The sequence below is a fragment of the Bidens hawaiensis genome, unplaced genomic scaffold (genome assembly GCF_021521415.1).
Source record: "Bidens hawaiensis isolate Kalapana, Puna unplaced genomic scaffold, B.hawaiensis_p1.1 tig00019588_1, whole genome shotgun sequence".
NCBI lineage: Eukaryota > Viridiplantae > Streptophyta > Magnoliopsida > Asterales > Asteraceae > Bidens > Bidens hawaiensis.
The window spans coordinates 58,817-80,033 of NW_027492976.1; the positions used below are offsets into that span (position 1 = coordinate 58,817).

A 21,217-nucleotide genomic window follows, 5' to 3' on the forward strand; every position below is an offset into this window, starting at 1 on the left:
AGGAAAAGATGAGGAAAACCTTCACGCATGTCAGTCATAGGTAAAGTTTGGTCATCCTACTAAATGCAAGTGACGGTCTTACCCGCACAATCATGATAGAGGAAACGGAACTTTAACCTATTGACAACCGCGCATCGAACGGTTAACTTATTCAGAACACTTAGAAAATATCTTCAAGGAAAAAATGAGGAAAACCTCCACGCAGGTCAGATATAGGTAAAGTTTAGCCATCCTACTAAGTGCAAGTGACGGTCTTACCCGCACAATCACGAAAGAGGAAGCAAAACTTTAACCTATTATCTGCCACGTTGATAGGTTAACTTATCCAAAGTACTTAAGAAATTGCTAAGTTAAACTAAAATATGCACAAGCGAATCATATATTGTTTATGCGGCAAAACAAGTGCCAAATTAAACTATAATATGCATGAGCATGTCGTATAACGTTTATAAAGCAAGAGTGACGGTCCTACCCGCACAAAAGATTTACATTCCATAAAAATTCAAGTGTTACAAGAATGGCCGGGTATCTACCCGCCTACAAGAGTGTAAATCTATACAAAAACATAAACCTATCCTAACAGTGGGAAGGGATCTAAAGGTTCAAGCTTCAGGACCACTCCCTCCAAACCCACTTGTACCCGCACCATCAGTTGGCTGTGGCGGTTCAAGGAAGGTCTTGAGAATGGTTAACCCATCATCAGCAGCAGCAACTTCGTTCACCTTCTCCACCACTGGATGCGGGAAGGCGGCATATTGGTTCACTGCTTGGTCATAAGCAGCTTCAGTATCCACATCATATAAAGGGAAGTTGGAAGGCGGGATGCCCTTCTCAACGAACCCTAGACCAAGCAGAAAGCCAGCCTTTTCCCCATCCTCATGAGAAGCGTTGAGGGTTGCGCTCATGGCATCGTCATATGATGTGTCCGTGAAGACCCGATGCACAACCTACAGGAAAAAATACTAGTATCAAAACCTTTTCTTAGTACAAAGAAAAGCTTAAAGACGTTATGAAGCTAAGCCTACCTGCGACAACGCTTCTCGTAGAAGTCATTCCTTGGTAACCAGAGCCTCCTGGAGGGCAGCTTGAGCTTGGTTACGGGCGCGTTCGGCTTCACTTTTGTTAAGGTTGGCAAGCAACACTTCTTTAGCCACAGCCTCTTCGACGCCCTTTAGCTTACGCTCAGTATGGTCAAGCATGCCCCTCGGGTCCAAGATCTCTTGGAGCTTCTTGGCGTCTTCCATGGCCAAGGCATCATGAGCCTGTTGGAGTCTCTCTAGTTTGGCTTTAAGTTCCTCATTCTCGAGGCGTAGAGGCTCAGCAACAGCTTCAGCCTTGGTGGCCCTCTCAGTTGCGTTCCGTGCAGTTTCCTTAGCCAGCCGAAGCTGTTCGTTAACAGCTTGGGCAGCCTTGGAACGGGCCTCGAGACGGGCCTGAACTTCAACCTCGAGGGCCTTGAAGGCCTTCTCCTTCTCCGCAGCAACAGCGGAGAGCCTCCTGTTCTCCTCTCGGACAGCCCGCGCCTGAGCTACTTCTTGGATACGAGCTGCCTTTAACTTGCCGTTTTCACGACAAAGCAGCTCGACGCGCGGCTGCATCCGAGCTAGGAGAATCCGGAGCTCATTTGTCAGCCTACCCTCCTGGTAGCTTGACATTGCTTCCCCCAGCGCCCCACTTGGGGCGGTGTGGCGCGCCCACTCGACGCAATCCACAGCCGTCCGAAGGGTGGTTCCCCGGCGGATGTTCCACCGCGGAACAAACACCTCATTCGAAACCGACACTGCAAAAACAAAATGCAGTTAGGAAAAGATGATAAAAAACAAAAATATATATAAAAAGGCCAAAATAACCCTACGCACCTGTAGGGTCGACGACAGGCCTGTAGCCGCCAAACCCATCACCCGAACCTAACGGATATCCATCCAAGAGGTCAGGCAGATGGGAATGAGGCAGAGATTGGCTAGACGCCGCAACCCCGGACATACCTGAAGGACCGGCCGTAGTCGTCGGCGCCGGAGGAGGCATGGCGGAGGCCGCCGTGGTAGAGACCAACGGAGGTGAACTCACCGGAGGTGAACTCACAACCGCGGTCGTTGCTGCGGAAGAGACCACAGAAAAACTCACCGCCGGCTCAGTGAAAGAATCAGTGAATATGGCACTGACAACCGGCGGAGACGTTGTCACAGTTGGAGCAGTTGCCTCAACCGAGTGAGCAAACTGAACCAGCTGAAGCAGGCGCAGCCGCCTGGGTCATCGCCTCAGGTAGGTTGACCAAACCTACCATCATGGGTCCGGAGGTGCTCCTCCCCGCTCCACCCTGGAATGCGGTAGCATCCACGCCTACACGAAGACAAGATATATAAGCATAATGGCGGAAAGATATGAAGTTAAAATTAAAGGAAGTTTGTACTTACGAGTCCTCTTGAGCTTGAAGGTACGAACAGGCGGGGACGAACCCGATGGAACCAGCCTCTTTACGCCGGTCACCGTCGCTGTACTGGGCTGCCCGGAGGTGACAGCCGTCTCAACCTCCGGAGCAGTGGTCTCAACACCACTAGGGTTCCCCGCCACCTCCTCGCTTTCGGTCTCTGAGTCAGACCGATGCACCGGATCGGCAGTGGAGGCAACCTTCGCCTTCCCCTTCCTGCTAGCAGCCTTCTTCTTCCTCACGAAGAATGGACCATCTGCGGATTCCTCATCAGAAGATGACAAGATTAGAGGAATTTCAGCAGAGGTTTGAGCATTGACAGGTCGAGGGTTAAACAACTCCTTACCTGGCCGCGTGGCGCTTAGAATCGGGTGGCCTGGCGGGTAGACCTCTACGAACCGATCCGCCGTTTGCTCAAGGATGGGCAACTCGTTCTCATCTAGAGTACGAGTACCCATCCGAGCAGGACCATCACTCTCCCGCGGCTGCAGGAGAGACTGCAAGTCGTTTCCCTCTGAAAACAAAAAGAAAAAACGGTTAGAACAAAAACCCTAAATTAACGGATAATATGAAGCATACCGTAAGGGACAGAGTTCAAACCGTATTCGAGGACGATGGGAATCTGTGACGCCTCCTTCCACACCCGGCTCATCCCGAGCATCACCATCCCGGACTCCGCAAAGCGGTAAACCGGAGACTGGATCCGGGAAACCTTGGAGAAATATTCCGCCTCCTGGTAGTTGGAGGCGTGAAGGTTCGGGAGAGCTCTCCCGTTCTTGAACGTCATCGTTATAGGGACGACGCGAGCGGAGATATAGAAGAACTCCTGCTTCCAAGATCGAAGACTGTGCTCGGTAGCGCAGATCTTCAAACCCTTGATCCGATTGACCAAGGTATACCACCCCTGGATGCACCTCCAGGAATAGAAGGTCATCAGGCGGTCAACATGGAGCTCCGCACCCAGAATGAGACACCCACTCGAAATGGCGGATGTTGGCGATCGCCATTGAGTGTACCTCAGTCAGATGCACACCGTGTCTCTCCAGAACACGGTATACAAACTTCGTCAATGGGAACCTGAGATTCCCATAGACGAAGAATGCAGCGTACACCCCTATCTTACCCTTGGGGGCATCGTACACCGTCTGATGAGGTGCAGGAAACTCAGGCTCGAAAGACTCGAGTATGAACTTCCTGACGACGTACTGATAGAGGTCGACCGGAAGAGCACACTGGCACTCGCCAGCAGTACTCTTGTCATCCTTGTCCGACGTGGACGAAGGATTCTCGGCATACACGTCAGACTCCTCGGCGGTAGCCTCAAGATCATGAACAGAAGACATGTTTTGGATGTAAAGAAGAACGATTTCAGGAGAATGCTTGACAGAAAAGTTAAGAGTATTCGCCGGAAATCGTTTAGAAGAAGAAGAGAGGTGAAACTATGAGTTGAGATGCAACCTCTCCTCCCTTTATATACTCATCGCAATGAATGCGATGAATTTAATGCGGAAGAGAGAGGAAAACGCTGGTGCAATGAAACTATAACACGTGGAAAAAGCAAGCTGGCAACAGCTGTTGACAGGACGCGTGCCGTAAACTTCGCGGCCACGCACACGAAAACTCGCGCCCACGCGCCTGAAAAAGCGTCTGGAATGACCATATACTGTCACGTCGTCATAACTTCCTGCACGTCCTGACACTGCCAGAAGAAACCGTCGGACGACGTTTCAACAGTTTGGACTGTTCTTATCCTTTCACCAACTCTTCGAATTTCAAAAGATTCAAAAAGATTCAAAAGTAAGCGGGACTATACCCCTTACCTTGGCAACCAAGTAACTATAAGACAGGTGCGAGTACAGTGTTAAGGCAAAACCCTTCACATACTTAGCACCTGCAGGGAATTGAAGCCAAGAATACCTCGGCAACCAAATAACTATAAGACGGGTGCGGGTACAGTGTCAAGGCAAAACCCTTCACATACTTAGCACCCGCAGGGAATTGAAGCCAGGAATACCTTGGAAGTAAAGTAACTATAAGACGAGTGCGGGTACAGTGTCAAGGCGAAACCCTTCACATACCTAGCACTCCACAGGGAATTGAAACCAAGAAGGATCTTCTGGGCCATGCTTGCGGAAAAGGGAATAACATCCCCGCATAGCGGGAACGTCGAGAACTAGATTGTTTGAAGCTCCAAGATGGAATTGGTTGTTTTAACATAATTGATCACTATGTTCAAAACTACCAAAACCTCAGGGAGAATCTATACAAGTGGAACTCAACGCTCCTGACTTGCGAGGAGGTTACAGACCTACCCGCATCATACCCAAAGATCAAGCAGAAAAGTCGGGAATTTCTGCACGTGACATTAGGACTTCCGCGGGAAGAATCCCCATGGAAAACCTTAAAACTAAACCCTTTTCAAAACCCTTTGCTTAAGTCCAAAAGTTCACATCACTTATTAACAATTCATGAGAAGAACATTGGACTGGAGGGGACTTGAAGAGGTAGGTCCCAGCAGAGCCCAGTTAGACCCGCAAGACTCACCTCAAAGAGGGACGTCTGCGCAGTTGAACCCGCAAGACTCACCTTCAACAGGGACGTCTGCGCAAAGGCTAAACTCGCAAGACTCACCTTGAAGAGGGACGTCTGCGCAGAAACCAACTGGATCCGCAGGACCCACCATGCTCAGAGACGTGACGTCCTTACGCGCAGTACGCAAGCTGTTCCAGCAGGAAAAGCCTCCCAATGGTGAAGTACCCCGCCTGTTCCCGCAGCTGCGGATACAAGCCATCAGGGAAGGCTACCTGCGCAGCAAGGCTACACGCACAAGGCACTTAACTCTTAAATAATTCAGTAATGTCACCTGAAGAAGGAGTGAGCAAGCCGGGAACACTCCCGCACAAATGAGCCAGTCCGTACGATACTGGAGGATCTTTTGTACTGTACCTGACGAGGTATGGACAAAAGATCTGACCAAAGATACGACAGCTCACTGACAACAGTATGACGAGCAGCACGCTCTTGTACTGTATGTCACTATCAGCCGCTGCCTACTCACCAACCTGTCGGAGGACGTGCATAGCCTGCAGTTGGTGGAACAGGAATAGTACACAGCCGGCCTGGTCACTATCAGCCGCTGCCTACCCACCAACCACCAGCATGGCACGTGCGTAGCCCACAGTTGGCAGAACAGGAATACTATTCAGCCGGCTGTACCTGCTTGGAAACCTACTTTCGGCTATAAACACTCCAACACCTTGGAATGGTATGGACACATTACATTACCTTATCTCATCTTATCTTTTCTAGCAATCTCTTAATATACACTTATATTCAAGAGCAATCTAGTCTGATTCTCACGCCGGAGGGTGGTCACAAGGAGGTACCTCCCCTTCTCAGTGACGAGCTCACGGTGTCTGTTTTGCAGGTCATCAGAAGAACCATCTTTGCCGGACCTAACCCCTCGTGGGAAACATCTATTTAACCCCCAGATAATCCGTAATCTGCCCGGGGTCAATTAGTGTTTCTTCAATAGCCGTGTAATTTTCAGAAATCATCAACTACAAGAGTTACAAGTTCTTATTTACCTTTTGTTAGATCATGAAACCGACACAATCTATATTTATCTATATCTATACTTTATAATTGTCATGTGTCACTCTCTAGTACATGATCATCCTTTCAACAAGGGTATTTGATTAATATAATCTCGACTTTACAAGTCGATAATCCATACTACTTCAATATTAGCAACCCGGTTGACAATTTATGTGCAAAATATGAGGCTAACAACCACCATGATATATGATTAATGATTAACCTTATATCACTTGTATGACACTAAACAATATTTTTTTCAGATAATTAGCATCGGCTGCTAACATGTTGTTAGAGAATTTAACTTATTATTTTACATTATTATTTTTATTTATACTGCATACATAATTACAATAACTAACTATAAATCTTTGTTAATATTTTTTCGACCGGCATAAATCTATGTTAAAATAACTATATATTAGGTTATACACAAGTTAATAGTTAAAAAAAAATAAAAAAAAATAAGACCATGTGTAGTCATAACGCCCCACCCTTAGGCATTATGCGTCACGTGACATCCCGTCATCAATTGAGTGTTTTGCAAAAAGTGACGTAGTGGGCAAAACGTCATAACTCTCCTATAATAATTACATTTATTCCCCTCTCTCTCCTCTCCCCACACACAAAATTTTTCAAAACGCGTGCCACCATAGCGTTTTGTAGAAAACGCCCATGCCAAAACGCCATAGGGGGCGGTGTGGGCAGCATTTTAGCCTCAAAAAGCTTCATAACGCCATCCATTACGGATGGCCTAAGCATGAACAAAAACATATAAAAGTATAAGAGACTGTTTGTTTGTCACTTAATGGGACCATTCAGATGTACACATCTGATTCGAACAGATATAAGATCGTTTGACTCATTTAAAAAATTCCTCTAGATGAATGCTCGAACTTTTATCATTTGATTCGATACACGATTTTTGCTGCTGAATTGGAAAGAGGCTTGTTCAGATCTGAACCGTTTTGACTCCGTTCAAATCCAAATGCCCAAACAACCCCTAAGTAAAATGAATAATAAATAAACGAGCCAAACTCTGGTTTGAATTTTGAAACTACATGCGAACCAACTTTAGCTGTATAAAAATAAAGTTCAAGACAAGTCAATCTCGAGCTCTCGTAAGTTAAACAAGCCGAGCCAAACTTCATTTTCAAAAGTACAACCAAACTCATCAATCATCTTCCATGAATCTGAAATCAAAAGAATGAATCGAATACATCTAATCAATCTCATATCCACCACTAAAACCCTAACTAATCTCCTTCAACTCCACACCCAATTAATAATCTCAGGCTTCACACAACACAATTTCACCAACACCAAGTTAATAAAATCATATTATTTGTTCAAAAAATCAATCTTGCAAGAGTAGTATTCAATTCTACACCAAACCCAGATGTCATGTTATGTAATTCAATGATTAAAGAGCATATAAGATCAAACCAACGCCCTGCTTGCGGTGCGCGCATATAATGTATATATGTGTGAACCCTTGGGTGGGCAAAAGTAAAATTGCACTAATTTTGACGTTATTTTACTAATCACGTGAAAATAACGTTAAAAGTGGCGGAAGGTTAATCAGGCATCATGTGGTGGCGTTGATAGCCGAAAGACAAGGGCACATGCACCAATCAGCCGGTGTCCCGATGATTGAGTGTTATGTGCCTTATGTCCAAGGCTTGATGCAAAACTACTATCGAGCCGGGGGTCTCACCGGAAGCAGCCTCTCTATCCCTATGGGATAGAGGTAAGGCTGTCTACATCTTACCCTCCTCAGACCCTACCATAGCATTGCTATTGGTGGGATATACTGAGTACAATGATGATGATGATGAATATGATAAAGAATGGTTCTTTTTATTCGGTTAAACCGGATAAGTATACTTACACATTTGTACTTAAAGCTTCTACTTAATGAGAATAAGCCGGCAACAGTTTTTTATGTACTTAATGAGGGTCTTCTAACACAAGTGGCTATCAATTTGAAAGAAGAAGTTTAGTTGTGTCTAAAAATATATTTCTCTTCTCGTTGGGAAAATATCAGTAGACGGTAAAGTGTATTACAACTTCTTCGTGTCGTTTGTTGATGAGGAATCCACATAATATCTATCTACTGTCTTTAGAGAAATCGTTACATATATCAGTGAAGATAAAATTCTTCAAATTGTTTGCGAAGATGTAGATGCATATTTTGATGTAGAGATGAAATTAACTGTTGAGTTTCCATCAATATATTGGACTCCATGTGTTGTATACATTGTTGATAGGATAAATGAGGATTTTGAAAAGATTGGATGGATAAAAAATACAATTGATAATGTTGAATCACTGTTAAATCTCATTCTTAAAAAAGATACAGGCATCAACACGGAAGATGTTTTATTTTCAAGCGGGTTCGCTGCTGTGAAACAAGTTAAAAGACTCGAAGTGTGTTTCAAGTCAGTTAATCAAACAGTGAATTGGGTGGACACGTTTACCCCAACGGAAGAAGGAAAAAAGCAGAAGAGCATATCAATGATTATCGCTTTTGGACGCTTCTTGATTCGATCACCAAGCTATATAACATTGTTTTGGAGCTACGCATGGTTGGGATGCGTAATAAGCAACCTAGTATGACATACGACTTAGCAAGTATGCATAAATCAAAGTTGGAGATTAGAGAATTTGATAACAATCAACAGCTTGGAGGAGACTATACTGAGTTGTGGAGAGTATTAGACAAAAGATGGGAACATCTATGGAATGTTGCGCCTATTATGGTTGGTTTCATGTTCAATCCAGCCTACTTCTATGAAACTGGAAAGGACATTCAGGCACGATTGAATTCGTCATTTGTTCACCATCTAAGAAAATAAGCATTGACAAAACAGAGGAAAAAGAAGTCCTCAGTTGGATGTATATTTCGATGCCGATGGTGATTTCAATATTCGATTGCTATCAGACAAAGACAATTTTCGTCTCATGGTGAGTTTTTTTAAAATTTTTATTCAAAAGATAATATATTTTTTGTTGAGACTAATTTTGATTAAAATACAGTTACCTGGTTGAAAACATTCGGATGAAAATGTACAACCTTGTCAAGATGACAACAAACCTCTTTTCACAAAGATGCGGTGTGATTCAACATGACCCAAATATAACTCAGTGCAATGTCGAAAGTGAGGTGGAATTTATCAAAATAAACATGAGGATTGAAGGATGATAAGACCGAATTTCGAATTTCTTGACTTATAAGAAAAATACTTTTGAAAGAAGATAACATTTTAACACTGAAATTATAGGCTTCAAAACAAGGTTGGGAAAATAAATGTTGGTGGAACAAATACTAGTGGTTTGACTTTGTTGATGAAGATCGTTTCAAAGGACTAGAAATACGTTTTCCTAAAGAAGTTTGAAGTAAGGTACTTGGTTTTTGACGGGAGAAGAGTAATTAGCTCTTCAGTGTAGAAGAAGAAGATAGATGTAGGTTTTTGGTTGGTTGAGTGTAAAAAACTCGTGGCTATAGTATTTGCTTTTTTTTTTTAACAAACAAATTTTGTTTTATCAAAATTCCTCTAACCTTACGCTTGCAAGGAGGATTTGAACCCACCATCACTATTTTAAAATGGTGAACACCATACCGTTAGGTCGATTTGCTAGCTTTGAGAAGAGAGAAAAGAGGTAAGTTTGTTGTTCACCGAAGAACAAGATAGAAAAAAGCTTTTTGGTTGTGTGATGATTAAAACTTTTGGCTATACAAAAAATAGTGTTTTACCGCTAAATTGTTACCTGGCGGGCAGTGTCGGCGACGAACACCGCCCCAGGCATCTTGGGGCGGCCCAGCGGCGAGGTTATCGTGGAAATTTCATCGCTTAAAATGCCGCTCAAATCCTCCCTTTAATTATTAAGTTTTTTACTTTTAATATATTTCAAACATATAACTATGGTTTTGTTGAGTTGGAAAAGGGAAAGTGAAAGAAGACAGGGATGAGAAAGAGAAGATGCAGAAAATAATTAAGGATGGGAAGAAGAGTTATGTACTATATTATTTTAATATATTAATATAATGTTTCATTCTTTTATTACTTATAGTACTTTTTGATTTTAATTATATTAAATATTATGTTTTTTTATTCCGTTTCTTAAATGTAATTTTCTTTCTTTAGTTTATTAAATCTAATGTTTAACATCAAACGTTTTGTTTTTGTTTTTGTTTTAGTTAATAACTTCTACAATATAAAGTTAAATTAACTTTACTTATATAAATTTTATTAAAAAATGGAGAAAAGTGGTAAATTTATAACCATTTTCGTAATATTATGAAAGATGATGAAGTGAAGTGGAGTATGATAAGGTGCTAATTTGTTGTTAAAAAATAAGAAGTAAAATGATATTCACACCTTTTAGAGCATTCCTAATGGGTTCTTCATATCCATCTTCATTTCTAAAATTTAGAAAAAAAACATCCAAATAATCACTCTAACCCATTCTCTATCTCCAAACTCCATCTCTAAATTTTAGTGAAATGATATAAGAAGCCTTCAAATTTAGAGTGTTCCACAGTACTCTATTTCCATCTACCCTTCTATAAATTTATATTATAAATCATTTTATATTGAAAATAATAATAAGACAAATGAATATAGAGATGGTAATGGAGAATGGGTTATGAGAGGTTATTAGAAAATGATGTATAAATTAAAGAAATTATGTTTTAAGTTAAATTTTGAAGATGAAGATAGAGAACCTATTGGGAATGCTCTTACTATTATAAATTAAGAGCATTCTCAAGTCATTCTCCATCTCTATAATTACACTAAAAACATCATTTTTCTCTATCATTCTCAATTAAATAATATTTTTTTATATTTTTATCATTATATTTTCTCTCTCATTCACTCAAAACCACTTTTAAAAATATTAAAAAATTATAGAGATGAACAATGTGTTTATTTAAATTTAACCATGAATAGTAACATTTTCTCTCTCATCCTCTCACAAGTCACAACTACTGTTAACCATCTTTAAAAAATAGAAAACCCTCTCATAATTTAGAGAATCGGTTAGAGCATTCTCAGTGGATTATCTATCTCTATCTTTAAATTTTAACTAAACAACACAGTTTCTTTAATTTATACATAATTTTCTAAAAACTTCTCCCGTCCCATTCTCTATTCCGATCTCTATATTCTTTTTTCTCTTTCTTCCATTTATAATTTTTACTTATAACTATTTTGTCTTATTATCATTTTCAATATTAATTGATTTCTAATATATATTTATAGAAGGATAGTTGGAAATAGAGTATTGTGACAAAGCTCTAAATTTGGAGGATTCTCATACCATTTCACTAAAATTTAGAAATGGAGTTTGGAGATAGCATATGGATTAGAGTAGTTATTTAGATGATTTTTTAAAAATTGTAGAAAGAGTTAAGTGCCATTTTAGTATCTATGGTTTAGCAAACTACGCAACTTTAATACCTATTTTTTATTTTGTGCAAATGGCTACCTCAGTTTCAAAAAAATTGCATATTTAATAATTTTTTATCTAACCCCGTCTATTTTTTCCGTTAAGTCAGGGATAATTTGCTAACTTTGTTATTTTCTTTGTTTTTTCTTTTCTTTTAAACGCTTATATTTTGTAAACCTAAATTCCTAAATCATAACATCAAAATCAAAATCCGAATCCAAAATCCCCATATATCGTAAAAATTAAAACCCTATGATGATATGGAGAAAAGATTTGGGGATTTAGGATTTGGATTTTGATGTTATGAATTGTGGATTTAGGGTTTACAAGATATAAGCGTTTAAAAGAAAAGAAAAAAAAACAAATAAAGTAACGAAGTTACCAAATTATCCTTGAATTAACGGAAAAAATAGACGGGTTAGAAAAAAAGTACTAAAAATGCATGTATTTTGAAACTGAGATAGTCATTTTTACAAAATAAAGAATATGTACTAAAGTTGCGTAGTTGATCAAACCACATGTTAGTAAATGACACTTTTAACTCTTTTAGAAATAAAGATAGGTAAATGCTATCAGCCGAAATTAGTTGATCCTCTTTAGGTTCTCACCCAACCCAAGTTGATCTCGAGTCTTTCATAAGTTAAACAAGCCGAGCCAAACTTTATTTTCAAAGGTACAACCAAACTCATCGATCATCCTCCATGAATCTCTAACCAAAAGAATGAATCGAATACATCTAATCAACCTCATCTCCACCACTAAAACCCTAACTTATCTCCTCCAACTCCACACCCAATTAATAATCTCAGGCTTCACCCAACACAATTTCACCAACACCCAGTTGATAAAATCATACTCTTTGTTCAAAAAAATCAATCTTGCAAGATTAGTATTCAATTCCACACCAAACCCAGATGTTATGTTATGTAATTCAATGATTAAAGCACACATAAGATCAAACCAACAACAAGAAGCTATAATTATGTATAATAATATGATAAAGAAAGGTTCTTTTTATTCGTTAAAACCGGATAAGTATACTTACACATTTGTGCTTAAAGCTTGTACTATGGTTTTGGATATTGATGTGGGTGTATTGGTTCATGAAGAGATTTGTAACAGTGGGTTGGAGTCTGATGTTTTTATTGGGACTATACTTATTGATTTGTACTGTAAATGCGGGCGGTTGGTTGACGCGCGCCAAGTGTTTGATAAAATGCTTGAAAGAGACGTGGCGGTTTGGAACGCGATGGTTGGTGGGTTATCACAGAGTTCGGACTTTGCTCAGGCGATTGAGCTGTTTCGTAGTATGCAATTGCGCAGTGGAGTCGAGCCGAATAGTGTTAGTCTGTTGAATTTGTTTCCGGCTATTTGTAAATTATCAAGTGTTAGATTATGCAAGTGTGTTCATGGGTATGTGACTAGAAGAAGTTTTCCGAACACGGTTGTGAACGGGTTGATAGATGTGTATTCCAAGTGCAAAAGAACGAATATTGCTTACCGGGTATTTGACCAAATGCAAGAACCGGATGATGTTTCATGGGGTACACTAATGGCGGGATTGGCACTCAACGGGTGTCACTATGACGTTCTGGAGTTATTTGATCAGATGAAAAACATTAACCTAGATGTAAATATTGTATCAGTTGTAAGCGCTTTATCTGCAGCAGGTGAAACAAAAGATTTAGTGAAAGGAAAACTGATTCATGATAGTGTCAAGAAACACAAATTTGACTCCGACATTCGCGTATCGACTCCACTTATAACCATGTATGCAAAGTGTGGTGAGTTGGAAAAGGCTCAAGATTTGTTTCGCAATCTTTCGGGAAAAGATATGGTAGCTTGGTCCGCGGTTATTGCAGCGTTTGCACAATCTGGTTATCATGAAGAAGCAATCTCTCTATTTTATGACATGCAGTATGCAGGTATTAAACCATGTATTATAACACTAGGTGGTGTTATTCCATCTTGTGCAGAGTTATGCTTCAAGAAAATAGGAAAGAGTGTGCATTGTTATTCCATTAAACACGATATGATTTGTGATATTAATATAGAAACTTCATTAGTGTCCATGTATGCTAAATTTGATGATTTCACATCAGCAATGAATATATTTGACAGAATGTCTTATAAAGAAGTGGTTGTGTGGAATGCTTTGATTAACCGCTATGCTCAAATTGGTGAACCGAATCGTGCAATGAAGATGTTTTGTAGACTGCAGTTGAACGAGGTGCACCCTGACCTGGGGACCATCGTAGGTGTGGTTTCAGCTTCGGCTCACTTAGCCGATGTTAACCTTGGAGCCAGTATTCATGGGTTGGTTGTCAAACACGGGTTTGAATTCGATTGTCATGTGAATAATGCTCTTATTGACATGGATGCTAAAAGTCAGAGTCTTTCGTCTGCTGAACTATTGTTTGGTTTGACCAAAAGTAAAGATCAAGTTCTATGGAATGTGATGATCGGAGCATATGCGCGAAATGGGTGTGCTCAAGAATCGATTTCTACATTTCACCAAATGAAACTAGAAGGTTTTCGACCTAGTTTAGTCTCGTTTGTTAGCTCACTTCCTGCAGTGGCTCATTTGGCAGATATAAAAGAAGGTGCAGCATTGCATGCTGCCATATACCGTACGGGTTTTATTTCCCGTACCGTCATTTTAAACGGTTTAATCGACATGTATTCAAAATGTGGGCGTGTTGATTTATCAGAAACAGTTTTCAATGAAGTCAAAGATAAAGATACTGTTTCTTGGAATGTAATGCTAGCTGGATATGCTTTAAACGGGAGTGTCGATCTTGCATTCAATTTCTTTTCGCGTATGCAAGATCATCGTGTGGAAATCGACCCTGTGTCGTTATTAAGCTTGTTATCCGCTTGTAGACACGCAGGTCTGGTTACAGAGGGAAAGAATGTGTTTAACTTAATGAAAGAAAAATATAACATTGAACCAAAGATGGAGCATTATGCGTGTATGGTGGATTTGCTAGGAAGGGCGGGTTTGTTTGATGAAACATTGGGGTTAATCGAGTCGATGCAGATGGAACCAGATGGTGGGGTTTGGGGGAGTTTATTGGGTGCGTGTCAAATGCATGGTAATGTGAAGTTAGCAGAGTTGGCATTAGATAATCTTGTGAAATTAGAGCCGAGAAATCAAGCTCATTATGCGGTTTTATCAGGTATTTATGCACAGTCGGGCCGATGGGCTGATTCCAGAAGGTTGAGGTTGAAGATGATCGAGTCGGGAGTTAAGAAAATTCCGGGTTGTAGTTGGGTTAATGAGAAACAAGATCTAAGTGTTATGGAAAGATGAAAAAAGATACAACTGTAAAGATAATGTATAACTTTTTGTTATAAGTTTTGACACAAGAGTTTGTAAATGAATGTTTACTTAACTTTTTTTGAGTTAATACTTGCAGATGGCGAGAAATGAGAATGGTTTGGTTAGATATGGGTTAAAACTTGAAATTTTTTGTGCGATAGTTTCATGGAATTCGTAGGAATTTGAGGAGTTGGAAATTAAATCCTTTGTCGCGTTCGCTTGTATGTCGAAGGAATTATAATTTATTATTTGAAACTAATTCCATTCAAATCCTATGTTCATTAGAATTCAAGAATCCATTCCAAATCCTTTGAACAAAATTTCGCAAACCCAACATACACTAAAATGCAAATGAATGTTTCTAATTTGGAGTCTAGTTATAAAGATTTAATACATTTTGAACGTTATAATAGTTTTTTGTTAAAAGCAAAATATTTATAAATATCAATAACCTTTTCAGGTGAAGCTTTTACTTGTTTAGAAAATATAATAGTTCCTAAAAAAGTAGGTGAAAACGGCCCAACCAAGTTCGAACCGGTATCTTCTTGAGCTACAGCCAAATGATCTATCACCGAGCACCAAGCAATGGACCCATTTATATTTTAATTTTCGAAGCGTTCTAAAATTTAAAATATTGATAGTCACATGGGTTATAGATAAGAGGTCAAAAGGAGCAGATAAAATGTGGGGAGATAAAGAGAGAGATCTGGTGACGGGCGATGGTGGCCGGAAAAGGGGTGAGTCATTAAAGTAACTTAGGGAAATTGGTGGGTTATTGAGGTAATAAACAACAAATCTATACTATATATAATACACCAAACAAGGGTAAATTAAAACACCCATTTTTAAGTAATTTACAACACTAAGTATAAGGTATATATGTTAGTAAGGGTAATCCATTCAACTTACAAGTTTGGTCCCTCATCTTTAACCATATTATGTTTTTAAATTAACTTGTAAACTAACTTCTCACCCATGAATTTTAAACGACTATAGCCTTTTCATACGTTAATATTTTTTATAAACAAATTGCGCCATAAAAACGAGCATTTTATTCTCTTTAATTTGGATATGATATTGTTGTAATTTTTTTCATTTTAAATAAATTAATATGTTACGTACGGATGTTCAGTGTCGGTAGTGTCGGTTTTGATGGTTTTTAAGTTAAACTTGTGAGTCCAACCGTTAATACTGATTTTTTGTCGTCCAAAACCAAACTCAACCATTGAAAGTTGAAACCGAATCGTTACTAACAGCCTGGTTTCAGTTTGGTTTCACAGTTTAAACTTAAATAATAAATTTAGTTTAAAATAATTAATAATTTAAATGTACCATCAATTTTAACTAAAAACCAACATAATATGATACTATAATATGATACTTGAGATGATCATAAATAAAAAATGATAATTTTAGCCAGATAAATGGTAAATATTAATGGAAGATCTAGGACGTGAAATAATAACAACAAAGATTACAAAAGGAATCATATTGCAATTAGGTTAATTTATAGTCTTTTCTGGTTTCATATGGTCGGTCGCCAATATAAACCGCAAACCAACCGTTCACTACGTTTTGAAAATTTTGAAACCGACCAACAAACCGAAAGTAAAAAAGAAAAAGAAAAAAGAAGTCAAACCAATGACCGATTTAAACGATTTCAAGATTTAACCGAACCATAAACACTTTATATTTGTACGTGATTAGCAGGTTCAAATACCCGCTGCATCGCGTGAGCACCCGTCTAGTAAACTATTGAAGAGGTAGGTCCCAGCAGAGCCCAGTTGGACCCGCAAGACTCACCTTGAAGAGGGACGTCTGCGCAAGGACCAACTGGTTCCGCAGGACCCACCATGCTCAGAGATGAAGACCTTACGCGCAGTAAGCCATCTGTTCCCGCAGGGAAAGCCTCCCAATGGTGAAGTACCCCGCCTGTCCCCGCAGCTGCGGATACAAGCCATCAGGGAAGGCTACCCGCACTAATAGCAAGGCTACACGCACAAGGCACTAAATAATTCAGTGTCACCTGAAGGAATGAGCAAGGCGGGAATACTCCCGCCCAAATGAGCCAGTCCGTATGCTTCTGGAAGATCTTTTGTACTATACCTGCCAAGGTATGGACAAAATAGACAAGATCTGACCAAAGCAGCCCATGAACCACAGGGTGACAGCTCACCGACAACAGTACGAGGAGGAGCATGCTCTAGTACTGTTTGTCACTATTAGCCGCTGCCTACTCACCAACCCTTGTCGTGGCACGCACATAGCCTGCAGTTGGTGGAAAGGGAACAGTACACAGCCGGCCTTGTCACTATCAGCCGCTGCCTACCCACCAACCAGCATGGCACGTGCGTAGCCCATAGTTGGTAGAACAGGAATATTATACAGCTGGCTGTACCTGCTTGGAAACCTACCTTCGGCTATAAATACTCCAACACCTTGGAACGGTATCATCATCTTGTATCTTACCTTCACTAGCTATTTCTCTCAATATACACTTATATTCAGAGCAATCTAGTCTGATTCTCACGCCGGAGGGTGGTCACAAGGAGGAATCCCCCCTTCTCAGTGACGAGCTCACGGTGTCTGTTTTGCAGGTCATCTGAAGAACATCCTTCTTTGCCGGACCTAACCCTCGTGGGAAACATTACTTAATCCCCAGATTATCCATAATCTGCCCGGGGTCACCTAGTGTTTCTTCATTGGCGCCATCCGTGCATAAAAGCTAGAACTAATTCTCAGTTTTTTCAAAACTTCTGAAAAAATGGTTAACGTTACTCCGGTCCCAAGGCCAGTAAGTGACCAAGAAACCCCGGTAACCACAACCCCAGCTACTGGGGGGAACACCGGCGGTTACACAAATTTTACGAACACTACCCCGGTTACCCAAGCCGGGGCAAGTGCAGTAAACAATATTTCACTGGGGTTCACTGATGCCCAGTTGAAGAAACAGACGAGGCTCCCTCGCCAAACACTCGATCAAGTTAAGGCGTGGGCCGAAGCACGTCAGAAGGAATTCCAAGCTGAGTTGGATGAACGCTTGCGTTCACTCCAACAGGCTGACGAATTCGGAAGCACTCGACAACAGCTCAACATGAACAGTGAGTGCGAGTACTCGGACGATGATCGGGAGGAATCCGACACTGACGCGAACCCTCGCCATAGGGCGAAAGGGAAGCGTAAAGAAACGGACTTCCAACCAAGAAGGAATTTCGGAGAAACCTTCAAACCAAGGAACGCGGGGGGAAACCCACGCGACTTCTCCAAAACCTTTAGACCAACTGCTGCAAATGCGAGAACATCCAAGTTTGCAAGGGACATTGCGGAAGCAATCGCTCCGAGAAGTGCCAAACAGATGTCCAACATCGGCACTTATGATGGTCTATCCGACCCAGATGATCACTTGAACAGATTCATAGCGGGGGCAACCGTCAGTAACTGGACGGAACCCACGTGGTGTTATATGTTCCAGATGACGCTGGTTGGAGCGGCCAGGGCGTGGTTTGATCGTTTACCGGTCCACCACATCTATGATTGGGCGGACTTTCAACACAAGTTCAGCCAACACTTCAGTCAACAGAGGAAATATACTGAAGAGCAGTGGACGATCCTCAACTGCGTGAGAGAGGAAGATGAATCTTTACTAGACTTCATCACTCGCTTCAACTCCAAAAAGCTGAGTCTGGGCAACATAAGTGAAGATCTTGTTCGCGCCGCTTTCATCCAGGGCGCCGAATACCCAGAGCTTATCCGCACGTTGACGGGTAAGGACGGCATGCCATCCACATGGGATGCCATCATGACGGCGGCCAAGCGCTTTGCCGAGACGGAGAAGCAACTGGGTAGGGATCTTCCCCAGAGTACACACCTCTACACGCAGAGGACCAGAGAAAACAATGTTCGGATCGCCCGGCAGAACAAAAAGAGGAAGCTAGGTATTTGGCAGTCAAGGGTAAACTTTGACACCTCATCCAGCTCTCGCCCTCTTGTTGGCGGAAGGGATAACACGCACCCTTCAAGCCGAAAACACCGGTAGACGCCACTCACCAAAAGCGTCACGGAGATATTTGCCACCGAAAAACTCCCATGGCCAAAAGCTCCAATGATCCGGCAGCGACCTAATGCGGATCAGAGCAAATCCTGTGACTTCCACGGGACAAAGGGTCACAATACAGAGGAGTGTACATCCTTGAAGGATATTATTGAAACATTCGTCAAGGATGGACGACTTGCACACCTTGTGGCATCAATCAAGAATGGAGGAAGGAATGATAACCGGTATAAAGGCAACGGACGAAAGCCCGTTGACATCAGCATCCACATGGTTCATGGCAACATCAGAGGAAGAAAAAGACGAACGACAGAACCATGCGAATGGAAGGAAGCTGAGGTGCGCTTCCCGCGAGTGCCAGGAGGACCCAGCAAGGAAGGCCCTATCGTCATCAAAAGCCAGCTGGGGCATTACATAACTTCCCGCACTCTTGCTGACAACGGCGCCTCGTCAACGGTTATGTACAGGCAGTTCTTCGACAAGCTAGACGACAAAGACAAAGAACGCCTGGAAACGGTTTACGCCTCAATGGAAGGGTTCGACGGCAGCACAAACACCCCCCTGGGTATCCTATCTTTCCCCGTCATTCTCACGGACGGGAAATACTCCCGCACAGAAGACGTGGACTTCGTCGTGATGAGGAAGCCACACCACACATACGACATTCTCTTCGGGAGAGACGGGATGACAAGATTCAACGCCGTGGTATCTTCAGTCCATGGCATGATGGGATGGCCAACTGCTGAGGGTGTAGCGATGATCACCGGTATCCCCCAGGTATGCATCGCATCTGTCTCATCTAAACCCAAACCAAAGATGGTTAAACCAACCATCACCGAACCAGAAAAATGGGCCCTCAATGGCAAATACCCTGACCAGGCTGTTACCATTGGCCCAACAATCACTGATCCTACGCGCACCTTACTCAAACGCTTACTACAGAGAAACGCTGACATCTTCGCGTGGACACCAGCTGACATGACTGGTGTACCTCGAAGTAAAGCAGAGCATAAGCTCAAGTGTGACCCGGCTTTTACGCCAGTCATACAAAAGCGCAGAGTAATGGGGGTGGAACAGGCTAACGCGTGTAGAACCCAAGTCAAGGAACTCCTTGACGCGGGCATCGTACGCGTTAGTAGATATCAAACATGGGTTGCAAATCCCGTTATGGTACCGAAGGCTAACAAACAATGGCGCATGTGCATAGATTTCAAAGATTTAAACAAAGCATGCCCCAAAGATTGTTACCCGTTACCCGAAATTGACCTCAAAGTGGATTCATTAGCACCGTTTCGCCTTAAATGCTTCCTTGACGCATATAAGGGGTACCATCAAATCCACATGGCTGTAGATGATCAGGACAAAAACGCATTTCGGACGCCCGATGGCACATTTTGTTATCAAATGATGCCATTCGGACTAAAGAATGCAGGGTCCACATACCAACGCCTGATGGACAAAGATTTTCATGCCCAAATTGGGAGAAACTTGGAAGTCTACATGGATGATTTGGTCATCAAAAGCCCTGAGCCAGAAGCGATGTTGAAAGACATCGAAGAAACTTTCAACACGCTCAGAAAGATAAACATGAAGCTCAACCCGAGCAAGTGTTCATTTGGGATGGAAGAAGGGAAGTTCTTGGGAGTCATTGTTACTAAAGATGGCTTCAGAGCGAACCCTGAAAAGGTCGAAGCCATTATCAAAATGGAATCACCTACTACCATCAAGCAAGCCCAGACACTGAATGGACGCCTAGTCGCACTTAACCGCTTTTTGTCAAACCATGCGGATAGGTCGTTCCCATTCGTGTCAACATTGAGAAACTGTTTAAAGAAAACGCACTTCCGCTGGACACCAGAAGCGGAAGCAGCTTCTCAGGAAATTCGGTCACGCTTGATCGAACTCCCAACGCTCACAGCACCAGAAGCGGGGGAGGAATTAATCATATATCTTTCTGCCACAGATAGAGCAACCGGGGCAGTCCTGCTAGTAGAGCGAAAAGGTATCCAGATGCCTATTTACTATGTTAGCCGTGTCCTAACAGACGTAGAAACCCGGTACTCCACCCTGGAAAAACTAGTCTTAGCACTTGTACAGGCTTCACGCAGGCTAAGACGATATTTCCAAGGTCACCCAATCACCATTCTCACCAACTTCAAACTTGCAAACGTTCTAGGCAAACCCGAGTTATCGGGACGTCTAGCCAAATGGGCAATTGAGTTGGGGGAATATGCGATAAAGTACAAGCCAAGACCAGCCATGAAAGGCCAGGTCCTGGCCGACTTTATTGCAGAAGTCCCCGTTTCGCGGGAGAAAGAGTGCCAGGAGGAGGCTCAACCCTCCCCAGCACAGGACATCAATGATG

General features: G+C 41.9%; 1 pseudogene; it reads left to right on the plus strand.

Annotated features, from left to right (window-relative positions):
• Window positions 1-12,099: 12,099 nt before the first annotated feature.
• Window positions 12,100-14,792, plus strand: LOC143558705 (pentatricopeptide repeat-containing protein At2g39620 pseudogene; annotated as a pseudogene).
• Window positions 14,793-21,217: the final 6,425 nt, after the last annotated feature.